At 35.0% G+C, this 12,110-nt stretch overlaps 1 protein-coding gene across 6 annotated transcripts in view; it reads left to right on the top strand.

Moving 5' to 3' along the window:
• LOC111505964 (uncharacterized) overlaps window positions 1–12,110 on the top strand; it is a 405,865-nt gene that overhangs the window by 211,392 nt on the left and 182,363 nt on the right. The gene's annotated exons all lie outside the window — the stretch shown is intronic.

The following is a 12,110-nucleotide window of genomic DNA, read 5'->3' on the forward strand; positions in this document are numbered from 1 at the left end:
AATAAAAAAAATGAAATCATTGGGAGTAGCATAATCTGAGTAAATATGTAAATACTACTTCCAAAAATTTTATTTTCTTTTATCTGATCAATACATTGCTGAGAAGTGTGGCGTGATGACTGCTACACAGTATTTTTTAGTTTTCAGTACATCATCTACATTATGATCATCTTTTTTATCCAATGAAATCGTTTGCAATAAAATATTTTTTTTATTATTCCACTTTCGAATTTTGTCCACTCCAATGCCACACAGTTCTCGACACGTTTCAACCTTTTACCACAGCTAACGACGTTTTATTTTCAGCCACCCTAACACCACACAGTCCTCGACACGATACAAAATCTTGACTTGGGTGGGAGATCCATGCGTGTATTCCGATTCTGAGTTCACAAAGTTTTTTGTATAGATCACATTGGATTTGCATCTTTTTCATGGCCCTGTCATTTGATACCCATATTGAGGTAGTTGTGAAATAATATATGTATAATTTGCCATTTCATAGCTGAGGCCATTTTGAATTCGCATCTTCTTCAAAGTGTACTACTATTCTACTAGTCAATACTACTAGTCATTTGATACATATATTGGGTTAGTTGTGAAAAATATGTAATCCGCCATTTTGTAGCTAAGGCCACCTTGGATTAACAATGATACAGAATTCATTGAATGGTACTGTCATCAAACTTAAATATGTGTACCAAATATCAGAGCAATCTGTCAACAGAAAGGAGATCAAACTTCAATAACTGAATCGACCCAAACAAACAAACAGGGCAAGCTGAATAACACCGTTCAAAAATGCACGGCAAGTGAAGTGAAGGAATGAAGCAAGTGTAAGTACAGACATCTTCCCTTACAAAGAAGCCATCTAAGAGATCAATACAAAACTTAAACTACGGATATCAAAGATAAACGTTACAAACTCAAGCTTAGACATCGATCGCCAAAAAATTGGTTTTTTATGTGCAGCTTTCACTGCTAAACAAGAAGTTGAAATCAGTGGCCAAAAATAAATTAACATCAGTGATACTAGGCTGAATCAAGGATGCATTGTTGAACTCTTCTCTCCTTGAAAGACAATTTTGAGTGTAAGTGAGCATGGAAATATTTCCTTAACAAGTCTTTTCATGGGTGCGATAGTAGACTCATACCACGAATATCGTTGATGAAAGAGGCTTCCCAAAGTATGGCTCCTCGAAGCCATACGTGATTCGACTTGAATGTCGTTTCCATAAAAATTTTCTTCGCAACACAGACACCTCTTTCTCAAAAAAAATCCATCATTGGAAGATCATTTCATCTCTGATATCACCTATTTACCTTCGAACAGCAAGCAAATTTTCATATCAATAACTGAAAATAGTCGACCTTTCGAATGAATGAACTCCTCTTACACCATCAAATTTTAAATAAATATGCGTTCTGGCGATATTTTGATTTATTGAAGCCTCTGAAGACACCCTACATTTTGTTTTATAAAAGGAAGGACATTGGCGGATCAAGATCTTCAGATGATGTGGTGCTGCAAGTTTTTCCGGGTTTTCCTGCAGCTGAAATCAATGAAGTTTCCCCTGAGCGCTAATTAATTTTTATTGTTTCATAATTTCATGATTTGAATTACTTTCGTCTTTAAATTACAATATGTACATTCACTTCAGTAATACAAAAATATCCATGTGAATGATACATATTCATCCATGTTCCGTTTTGATGATTCAATTTTGTTCCAGTAAACACTATTGCGGCTACTGAAACATCGTCATTCGGAACAGAAGCGTGAAGCAAACAGCAATATGCCTTTCCGTTGGGAACCGTTTGGAAAAGCATATAATATAGATAATAGCGTCGGAGACAATGTTGCGTGCTGTGAAGTTTCAACAGCAGGGTGAAGGGCATTTGTTAACAATTAGATACAAGAACTTTCAGTTGTCGACATTAAACACTCACATTGTCAGACATCGCAATAACTCAAGAACAAAACTCACACTAAGGAGTAACTTGGAAACTTGGTAGCGTGCACTCATGTACAAGTGGGAGTCGTTGAAAAGACGACTGAGAATCAACAGTTTTCTTTGGAAAAACGTTACATTATGTTCACGAAATCAATGTATACATTCAGAAGTATTATTTTTGGCAAAGAGTATCGTGAGATATCAGATCTGATAACGTTCATTGGAGTGGAGATCAGGCAATGACATTCTAATGTTTCGACGAAAAGACTGAAAAAGGAAAACCACTTTATACGAAGGAACATGTTTTCAAATCATCTACAGAAAATTGGCTCTTCATTTATATTGATTCGACAGGCCTGCACTTTGGAAACGTTTTTGTAAGCACTTTCGGTTCTCCACATTATTCTTCTGAGATAGAGTATTCTCTGTACTCCTATATGTGATTCTTTAATCTCACATAAATCGTCTTTCCAATACAACATGCTGCTCAATACACAATTTGGTAGATGTCAGCAAGATGGGTCCTTTAAAAAACCCCCATTCATCTACCTTAACGAAACCAAGCATAACAAGCCAATGAACCTCAATAATAATGATCTAAGAAACATTGTAGAATACAGAGCTGTTGATGATGTTGCTGTTGAAAAGCTCAATCTATCGGGAAAATTCTTGGTGCTGTTATCTCTGTTAAGTATTAATTTTCTATGTTGTCTTTATAAAAGGTTCAAAAATTTGATGTAGAGATGCACTAGCACTTCACAAAAATGCGTATAAGTAGTTATTTAAAAAACTGATTTCGAAATAAATTACAAATTGTGTGCCATATACATGAATATATAAATAGTCAAATATATCTTCATAAATTGGGCTCACTCAGATACAAAGTGAATTAACAATATTCGTAATTATATTGATCCTTTTCCTTTCACGATCTGAGATTGTTTCGTTCACCATACTGTTGCACCACATTTTCTGTAGATAATATCATTCACTGAAGTTTGGAAAACCATAACGAGCCTTTCAGATAGTTGCTAGTTTCAGACCAGTTGAAAATAAATGAAATCGATGAATATATTGAAAACTTTTTTTCCACACTAGACCAAAAAACGGTCGTCAGACTTGCGTTTCGCTAACCAATTTGGCAACATCAAGAAATTATAGTTTCAATAGTTTCCTGATGATGCTTCTCGTAACTTTATTCACGGATGGATGGATCAAAAAAATTGAGTTTCATTTTCGCTGAAATAAATTCGGTCATCCAAAGATCCAATTAGATAGTTATTTCATCGATTGAAGACGCTGTTTCGTTGTAAGAATACCAAACGAAGACATAAATAATAAATGATATTCATCTCTTAAAAAATTATTGAATATTTCTAAATGATATAGAATGAAATTGATAGATCTTCAGGAGACCAGCCTTGTTTAAATAAAAAAAAGAAATTTTTCGTAATGATAGTTTATTTAGATATCTTTTATATAAAGATGATAAGCGAATACTGACACAATTGCCACAAATTTTCAGGAAACCATCTATGGAAATATGTTGTCATATATTTCATTCGACATAGATAGTACCGAAAATTCTCAAACGTGAAAATAATTAGAAATATTAAACTTTGTATGAATATTCAGGTTGAATGTTTATGCTTCGTTAACTAATTTAAATCAATTCTATTTTTACTTTCATCGATGATTTCGTTCTTAGTTCAGGTCTATGACCGCTCAGCATTTTTTTGTTCCCATTCAAATGTATAAGAAAAATCACCCAACCTATTACCTGAAAATCAACCGAAGAACTTTTTCCACCTGAACGATCCGCCATTTCTAATAATCTGAAGAGCACATTCTGCAACCCTCTCCGAAATTTCACAATTTCCTTTCGAACCCTCCGTAGAGTTCATTGATGCATGCAAATATCCAATGATAAATTGCTACCCGAATTCGAATACCTACTAATATTCGGTAGCGAGTCTTATCTGAAAGTCCGCTCCGCTTTTTAACATTATTGAGACCTCCACGGCCCTCATGTATAAACGATAGCGCAAGTGGTGCTCCATTGTCAGTATGACGTTTCGATTGTTTGCCATGGCCATTGTTCACCAAGAACTTAGTTGGTGTTTTCATCATGGGCGTCGATAGTTAGATTTTATTTGGGGCTGAAGCTATTGTCATAGTTGAGAGATACAGTTCGGTCAATGAATCTTTACACATGTCTCATCAATTTGTGCATGTGGAAAAAGTTGATGAAGTGATGAAAACCCTACCTATTGAAATGAATTGATGGATGTAGCCGTTACTACGTGGTAGGAAATCATAATAAAAGAAAGATAATTGACACTTTCTATGTTTTTTACCACTTTTATTAACTAACGTGACTGCAGTTTCGTCCTACAAGGACGTTTTCAAACTTATACATCAAACTAACAATGACTGATTATATTAACCCTTAATATAACACTACTGTAGGTAATAATAGAGGTACTCAGCTCGGTTGAGTACCTGAATTTTGTTTACTGGTGACAATGTGGATATGCTAATTTGAAAACCGGTGAGTAAACTGAATAGATTTGATCATTTAACAGGTTGCACCCGCAATATTTATGCTTGTGAATTTCTGAGGATTCCAAATGATAGAGTTTGCAACCTTTCCTTGCATATTGCAAAATTTTCATTTCGTTCAGATTCGCGAACTTGTGGTTGTATGCTAAGGAATGGTTTGGAAACGTCGATACATTTTTACCTAGTCTGAAGGACCTTTCATGTCCGGTTTTGTAAATTTTGACCAGATTGTCCCACCGAAACACTATTAAACTCCGGACACTTAAGCATACAAACTCCAGAGTTCTCCAACTTGTCCACTTTATCTTTGGCTTTGAATAGGAAATAAAATAACCTGGCATGTGGTTTGAATACCACTTCCACATTGTTTTTTTTTTGAAGAAACTCGCAATTATCTCTGTTCTTTTACAATCAGAAATCAAGAAATGGGTAACTGTAACATATTTTGGTAAAAGAACAGAGGGTTTCTTCAGGAAAAACAATGTGAAAATGGCATTCAGACCACATGCCAGATTATCTGATTTCCTTTTCAATGCCAAACATAAAGTGGACAAGTTGGAGAAATCTGGAGTTTATAAGCTCAAGTGTCCGGAGTGTGATAGTATTTATGTGGGACAATGTGGTAAAAATTCCCAAAATCGGTAGGATGAACATAAAAGGTCCTTCAGACTAGGTAAAAATGATTTGATGTTTTCAAACCATTCCTTGTCATGTAACCACAAGTTCCCGAATCTAAACGATACGGAAATTTTGCAGAATGCGAGGAAGGGTTGCAAACTCTATCATTTGGAATCCTTGGAAATTCACAAGCATAAATATTGCGGGTGCAACCTATAAATAATCAAATCGATTTAATTCACTCACCGGTTTTCAAATTGGCATATCCATATTGTCACCAGTGAACAAAATTGAGGTACTCAATCAAGCCAAGTACCTCTATCATTACCTACAGTAGTGTTATGAAAGAGCTAATGTAATCAATCATTGTTGTGGAATTGGCCGCGGTGATAGTGCGCCCGACTCACGATCGGAAGATCGTGAGTTCGATTCCCGCCTCGACCAGATATTTTTCTCGAGAGAATTTATCTGGAGCTGGAATGATTCTGCAACCGTGTTAGGAATCACACGTTAAAAGATAATACCTCGTTAGTCCTTAGCTCGCACAAGTTCTCAACTTTTGAGAGTTATCGTTCGTATGGGGGCGACAGCTAATTAACGGAAAAACAGATTTTAAACAGATTTTTTTTAAACAGATTGTTAGTTCAATGTATAAGTTTAAAAATGTCCTTATAGGACGAAACTGTAGTAACGTTAGTTACAAATGAAAGTAGTAAAAAAATAGAATGTTTCAATTATCTTTTCTACCTTTTAAAAATTGTTTGCCTAGAATTTTTGGAATCAACTGGAAAGTAACCTCATGTTATGGTTTTGAGTTAGTTTCATAAAATTCGTACTTCATCAATTATTTCGTAAATATATACTATATCTTATATTAAGTTTTCTGGCAATCATATTATTCCACTTTTGTGTTATTCTTCAAGATTGAAAATTGTTTTTCACATATACCTTTGATAATAAATAAGGATTATTATCTCTCAGGTGGTTTTCAAGTGAATTGAATTTGTATTATTTTGTGAAATATAATGATACTCTTTCCAAAAGAATGAACCAACATTCATTTTCTCAACAAAGTTTGATGAATTTTCCATACATATGAAAGGAAAAAAAATGTAAGTAAGAAAGAAAGAGTTTGGCTTCTTACTTCTCCACCTTTATTGAATGAAATGTGGAAATCGTCCAAAGAAATCCAGAAAGCGATCTGTTTCATAAAGATTAACTCTATACAAATATGTGTAGATCATGCAAAAAAGTATAATATATACGAATTCAGTTCGAATAACATGAAAAATAAATAGTTACCGAACGTCGGCAGTTTCTTCGTATGTTATAGGCGTCGTGCTATCAATACGAGGTCAAATCATTATTTTTATGTAGGAGGTTCCATATGGTATTGACTGGTAAATTTATCTGAACCGGTACATTAGTCTCTCATTTATCTGTTCTACCACAGGTAGATTTTATTTATACGACCGGTTTCGGGTTCCACCCCCTTTATCAAGTGTATCAAGTTTTATACTTGATAATTGAATCAAAACCGAAACCGGTCGTATGAAGAAAATCTACCAGTGGTAATTAGACAAAAGGGTTTTTATTTATTTCATTGAAGTGATCATGAATTACCATAAAATAAACAAGTCATCAATAATACATATTATAACTTTCAGACACAAACTGAAAAAAAAGCCCTCTCGAAACTACTTTCATATAAACATTGGATTACACAAAAAAACTATCAAAACAGATACTTTTATATGAAAACTGAACTTATACAAAACACTTCTCTCGTAGGTGAATAATTAAGTATATTTAAGTAATTTCGGTAAAATTATATACATGGTGGACTGAACATTGTACCAAGTGGAAGTAGGCGTACCACAGTCTTTGCCACTTTCCTGTTTGTATTTACTTGATTACAAAAAAAAATTCTAGTATTTTTTTTGTTCGATGAAGAAATGTGATTTAACCAGGTCAGACAATAGTCTGACGTGGTTAACTCGTTTAACGATTATTCTGAGTAGCTTCGATTTCAACTGGCATCCTTCTTTGTAATGGATGAGTTTCAAACTATTTCAAACGAACTCTTCATATAATATAATAATCAACTTGAGTCAAGAGAATGTAATAGATCACGAATGCAAATACCTGGGTTATAGAGAAATGTCTCTATAATCTGATCTGAAGTGTTTTATGTGAATAGATGTTGCAATCAAAGTTTTAAATGAGTCACTAAAGGACTGAAATCTCAAGTAACTTTCCAATCAATAACATTGAACTGTAGTTGTCATAAGATATCAACTGGTGAAAGTTCCTGAATTTGGAACCTCCCTCACTCTCTTTTGGATTATTTTTTCTCTATTGATTGTGAAAAATCAGTGATTCCATCGGTTGATTTCCTAATAAACGTATTCGAAAAAACACTTTTTTATGAGATTTTCACTAAACAGTTTCACAAAAACGCAACACGTATTTTGCCATATAGTGGCTCCTTCGGGCGTGCCTTTACTCTGTGAAACTGTTCAATGAAAATCTCACAACAAAGTATTTTTTAAATACGTTAGTTATGGATTTTCATCAAGTATCGCCAAATTCAATCATATAATTTCCTAATTGAATAAAACTGATATCTGACGGAGTAAAACCTTCAATAAATACGCCTCTGCTTTCTGAAAATGGAATGGAAATTCACGATAGCAGAAAGCACTCTGTCTAGCTGTGAAGTATTGGTTTCAATGAGTTAATGCTCTCACTACAAATTACTTTGAAAAAACAAAGCGGAATGATGTATTATTATCCGAGTTTTGAGTATTTTGTTGCAGATAACTTATTCAGTTTGCAGCTATCAGTATTCGACACGGAGTGCATTATCGATTTTCAATATGAGTGGGCAGAAAAATTCAAAGGATTTATAGGGGCATCATTGAAACCATTACTAGTCTATGAAGTCATGGAGGCGAACTTAATATCTGGTACATAACTGTTGGTGATATCACATATCGATCAATGAAACTGAATTGAAAATAACATTAGTTCATCTTTTGTGGAATTGACAATCATCTTGACCAATTCAACACTGAAGCAGAAATTTTGGGGATGTAACTTTATAAAAGCATATAGAATGTTGGAGAATATCCTACGGCAATTGTGAATATGAGGAAGTTGTTATGTCTGAGCAATTAAATCGTCAACATTATTCAGTATTCTTCATTTGTGAAAGTGAGTTTCACATTTTTCAATTACTCTCTAAACTGATTGAACTATGGAAAACTCATTTGAGTGTGAACGAAATCTTTTTTGTAACGAATTCAAATTTACAAACAGGTTGATAAGTTACTGCAGAATTTCAGTACATATATGTTTACCGAACTACCATATAAACGTTCAAAAATTTATTTGGGTTGTCAGAATCCGAAAATTATGAGTTACGAGGTTCTACAGGGAATTGTTTCAAGTCTTTTTTTTATTCACCTGCATGAACCATTACTTTTTGAGATGGGCGAGTTTTCTTCTACATCAAGGGTGAGCAACCTTTTTGATCAACGGGCCAATTCATATTTTATAATTTATTGATACTGTGACATTTGGCAAACTCAATCTTTTTGCACACAAAGTTTTCTGGTGAATTATGCAAAATTTAACGAATATTTTCCTTCTTGTGACCCTTTCAATGTCATGAAATAGCCTTCCCGATGGTCCCGCCTCCATGCTTGACATTGCTTGATATACCAATATTCTTTTCTAGTAGAATTGAAAAATTTAACAACACAGACTTTAGTTCATCATACAAGTTTTTTCCAGTTGTAGTTCCTTGCATTGGAATCTGTGAACACAATTCTTCCTCAATACTAAATTTGGTGTCAGTAACACGTGAAAATGTAGCCAGTTGTGCTGTATCGCAAATATCGCAACTTTCTTCAAGTGCCAAAGAAGAGTATTCGAAATTTGCAATGCTTTCAAGCGCTGTTGCTATGTTCTAGGATGAGTCTTCAATTTTTGCAATGGTGAATCTTGATAAACTAATGTTTGAAATATTAGTTATTCTAACAGGAAATGCTATATCTGAAACAGCAGTCAGACATTCTTTCATCGTCTCTCCATCAGCAAAGGGTTTAATTTTTGTAGCCAGTATATTTGACAAATAACAAAACTAGGCTTCTCTGTCTTTTTCGATAAAATAGCTTGATTTTTGAAAATATCCTACTGTTTTTATTTGAATAAACTTATCTATCCGGAGTTGTCCTGTTGAGTTTTCATAGTGTTGTTCATGTTTTGTATGGTAATGCCTTTTCACGTTGTATTCTTCTGATGTCGACACAGTCTCTGAGCATATTAGGTATACAGCTTTGTCTTCGACGAAAGTGAAAACATATTCAAATCTCCACTTTTCTTGGAAATGCCTGTGCTCATTCGCCACCTTCCGTTATTTTGTTCGCTTTTCTGACATGATATATGGATAAAAAATTTTAAAGGTGAAAAAAGTTGTAGGAAAACTCAATTTTGAAAAAAAAACTACAATATTACTTTTTTGACAATACAATTGCACTCACGACTTTCAAGAAACACAAGAGTTGCTGATACTCCTAATTAACAGTCTGACTGTGTGACAGAAGCAAACACAAACAAGTACAGATGTCGACAAGTGTGTATGTCGTCACAATATTTTTTTCGGTTCAATATGGATAACCATTATATTTTAATAAATTTTATAATGATATATTGGATGAGAGAAAGTCCATAAAATAAATTCAGTTTTGGAAATGCTTGGCGGGCCGGATAAACATGTTTAACGGTCGGAAGCGGGCCGCGTTTTGCTCATCTCTGCTCTACAGTGAATTTACATGAAAACATTCCAAATTATTGCGAGACAAATGAGTACTGACTGAATAAATCATTTAGATACTGTCAACAGTATACTCCAATGGATTGCCTGATATCGATTGATATTGAATACTATTAAAGAAAAGTATATAAGAAGGTATATAAAAAGTATAATTTCACATTTCTAAAACTTTTTTGTATTCAACAAATCGCAAATATAACACTTCACATTCATTCAGTTTCACCTTTCTAACGAGAAAATATTCTACAGAGGTTAGGTTAGATTGGGTCCAAAGTGAGTGAGTCTATTCGACCCTCCACCGCAACCCGCAAGGGTTTATTGTGGCTCACACCTATTCACATTCGACCAACTGAACCCAGCTTCTTAACGAAGCCGATTAGTTTGTATGGTGAGTGGTCTTTCAGGTCAGGTGGTAAGAGTACGACTCTGCCGAACTCTAAAAACCTGATTCGGTCCCCAGCGGGGCAGGCCCAAAGTATTTGCTCTGCTGTTTCATCGTTGATGAGGTAGTAGGGCAGTCAAGGTGCAAGATTCCTAACTTGATACCCGCGACAACCTTCCTATATGAGGGTTTTTGCACGTCAGCTACACCTGACAATACCTTAGATTCAACCGTGCAGGGCTTTTTCTCCTCTGGTTTTGGTGATCATCACTTGTTACTGACACCAAATTTAGTATTGAGGAAGAATTGTGTTCACAGATTCCAATGCAAGGAACTACAACCGGAAAAAACTTGTATAATGAACTAAAGTCTGTGTTGTAAAATTTTTTAATTCTACTAGAAAAGAATATTGGTATATCAAGCAATGTCAAGCTAACCTGCTCATGGGGGGTTTGTTCCTCCATCTGAGATAGATTATGCGTACGCCGCTCAAGAATTTGGTTCAAGGCGGTTTCATAAGGTACCCGCTCTTGAGGAGACGACTCATCCGTTACCTGGCTGCAGAACCAATTTTTTTTTTAATTCTGTTATTGGATCAGGAGTTGGAGAGTTGAGACTCTCGCTTCTGATCTAAATTTACAGAGAAGTCAGTTGGAGTCGTAAGCACGACATCCATCTACTCTGTAGACTCGCTCCTGATCTAAATTACAGGGAGGTCAGTTGGAGTCGTAAGCCCGACATCCATCTCCTCTGTAGACTCAGCGTGTGAAAGAATTTTTAGGTTTACTCTGTCCATAAAAGTCCCACGAATAGCTAGAGAAAGAAAGTAAATCACGGCAGAGCCCAGCATTACCGTGACAAGGCGATGCTACGACAAAAGGGCGCCCGGTATCTGTATCTCTATCTGTAGAGTAAGGAGGGTGAGTGTAGGCCCACAGTACTTAGGGCTCCCGGTATTTTGAAGGTTCATAGTTAACTTCCTTTTCTCCACGTTATGATCAAAAATCAGTGAATACTTTTGATACGAGTGTGTACCGGAAGAAAACTCATATCAACAGATACCTCCAGTATAAATTCAATCCCAACTCTAGCGTCAAAAAAGGTACAGCAAGATGTTTGAATGATTGGGCAAAGACAGTTTGCAATCCATCATCAAAACAGTTTTGGAGCAAGACGTTTGTGTAAAGAGCTCTCAATGAAGTTGGTAAAAGCAATATAAAACATATACAGATCCCACAATCATCATATATCCAACAACAAAAGAAATACCTCACAACTAACATCACACCTTATATTACCGGTTTGTCTGAGAAATTGAGACTCATCGTTTATGAATATAATGAAAGAACAACTTTCAGAACCACCAACACATATTGAAATCTCTTTTGACGCAAACTAAATTCGAAAATACGGATGAAACAACGGAAGATTGTGTTTGCAATATACCTTGTTCCTGAAGAAAAAGTTGAATAGGTGATACCTCAAGACCCCTAGAATATATAAGGAAAATACAAATGGCAGGATCGGTGTTAGCGGAACATATTCTAAAATCATCAGGTGATCACATCAAAGAATGGAATGGAACAAAAATAATCACCAAAGAAGCTCATGAAAAAATCAGAGAACTCAAAGAATCCGCATATATTTTTTCAGCAGCCAAATAGTTTTGTGGAAATTGGTCATACCTGGTTGCCATTACTAAAAAGAGAGGTTGAAAACTTAAATATGAACCTTAACTGACCTGAAGTCTCAA

Source organism: Leptinotarsa decemlineata, unplaced genomic scaffold (assembly GCF_025532065.1).
Source record: "Leptinotarsa decemlineata unplaced genomic scaffold, Ldec_3_MD MMD2_P_RNA_scaffold_6, whole genome shotgun sequence".
NCBI classification, from domain to species: Eukaryota; Metazoa; Arthropoda; class Insecta; order Coleoptera; family Chrysomelidae; genus Leptinotarsa; species Leptinotarsa decemlineata.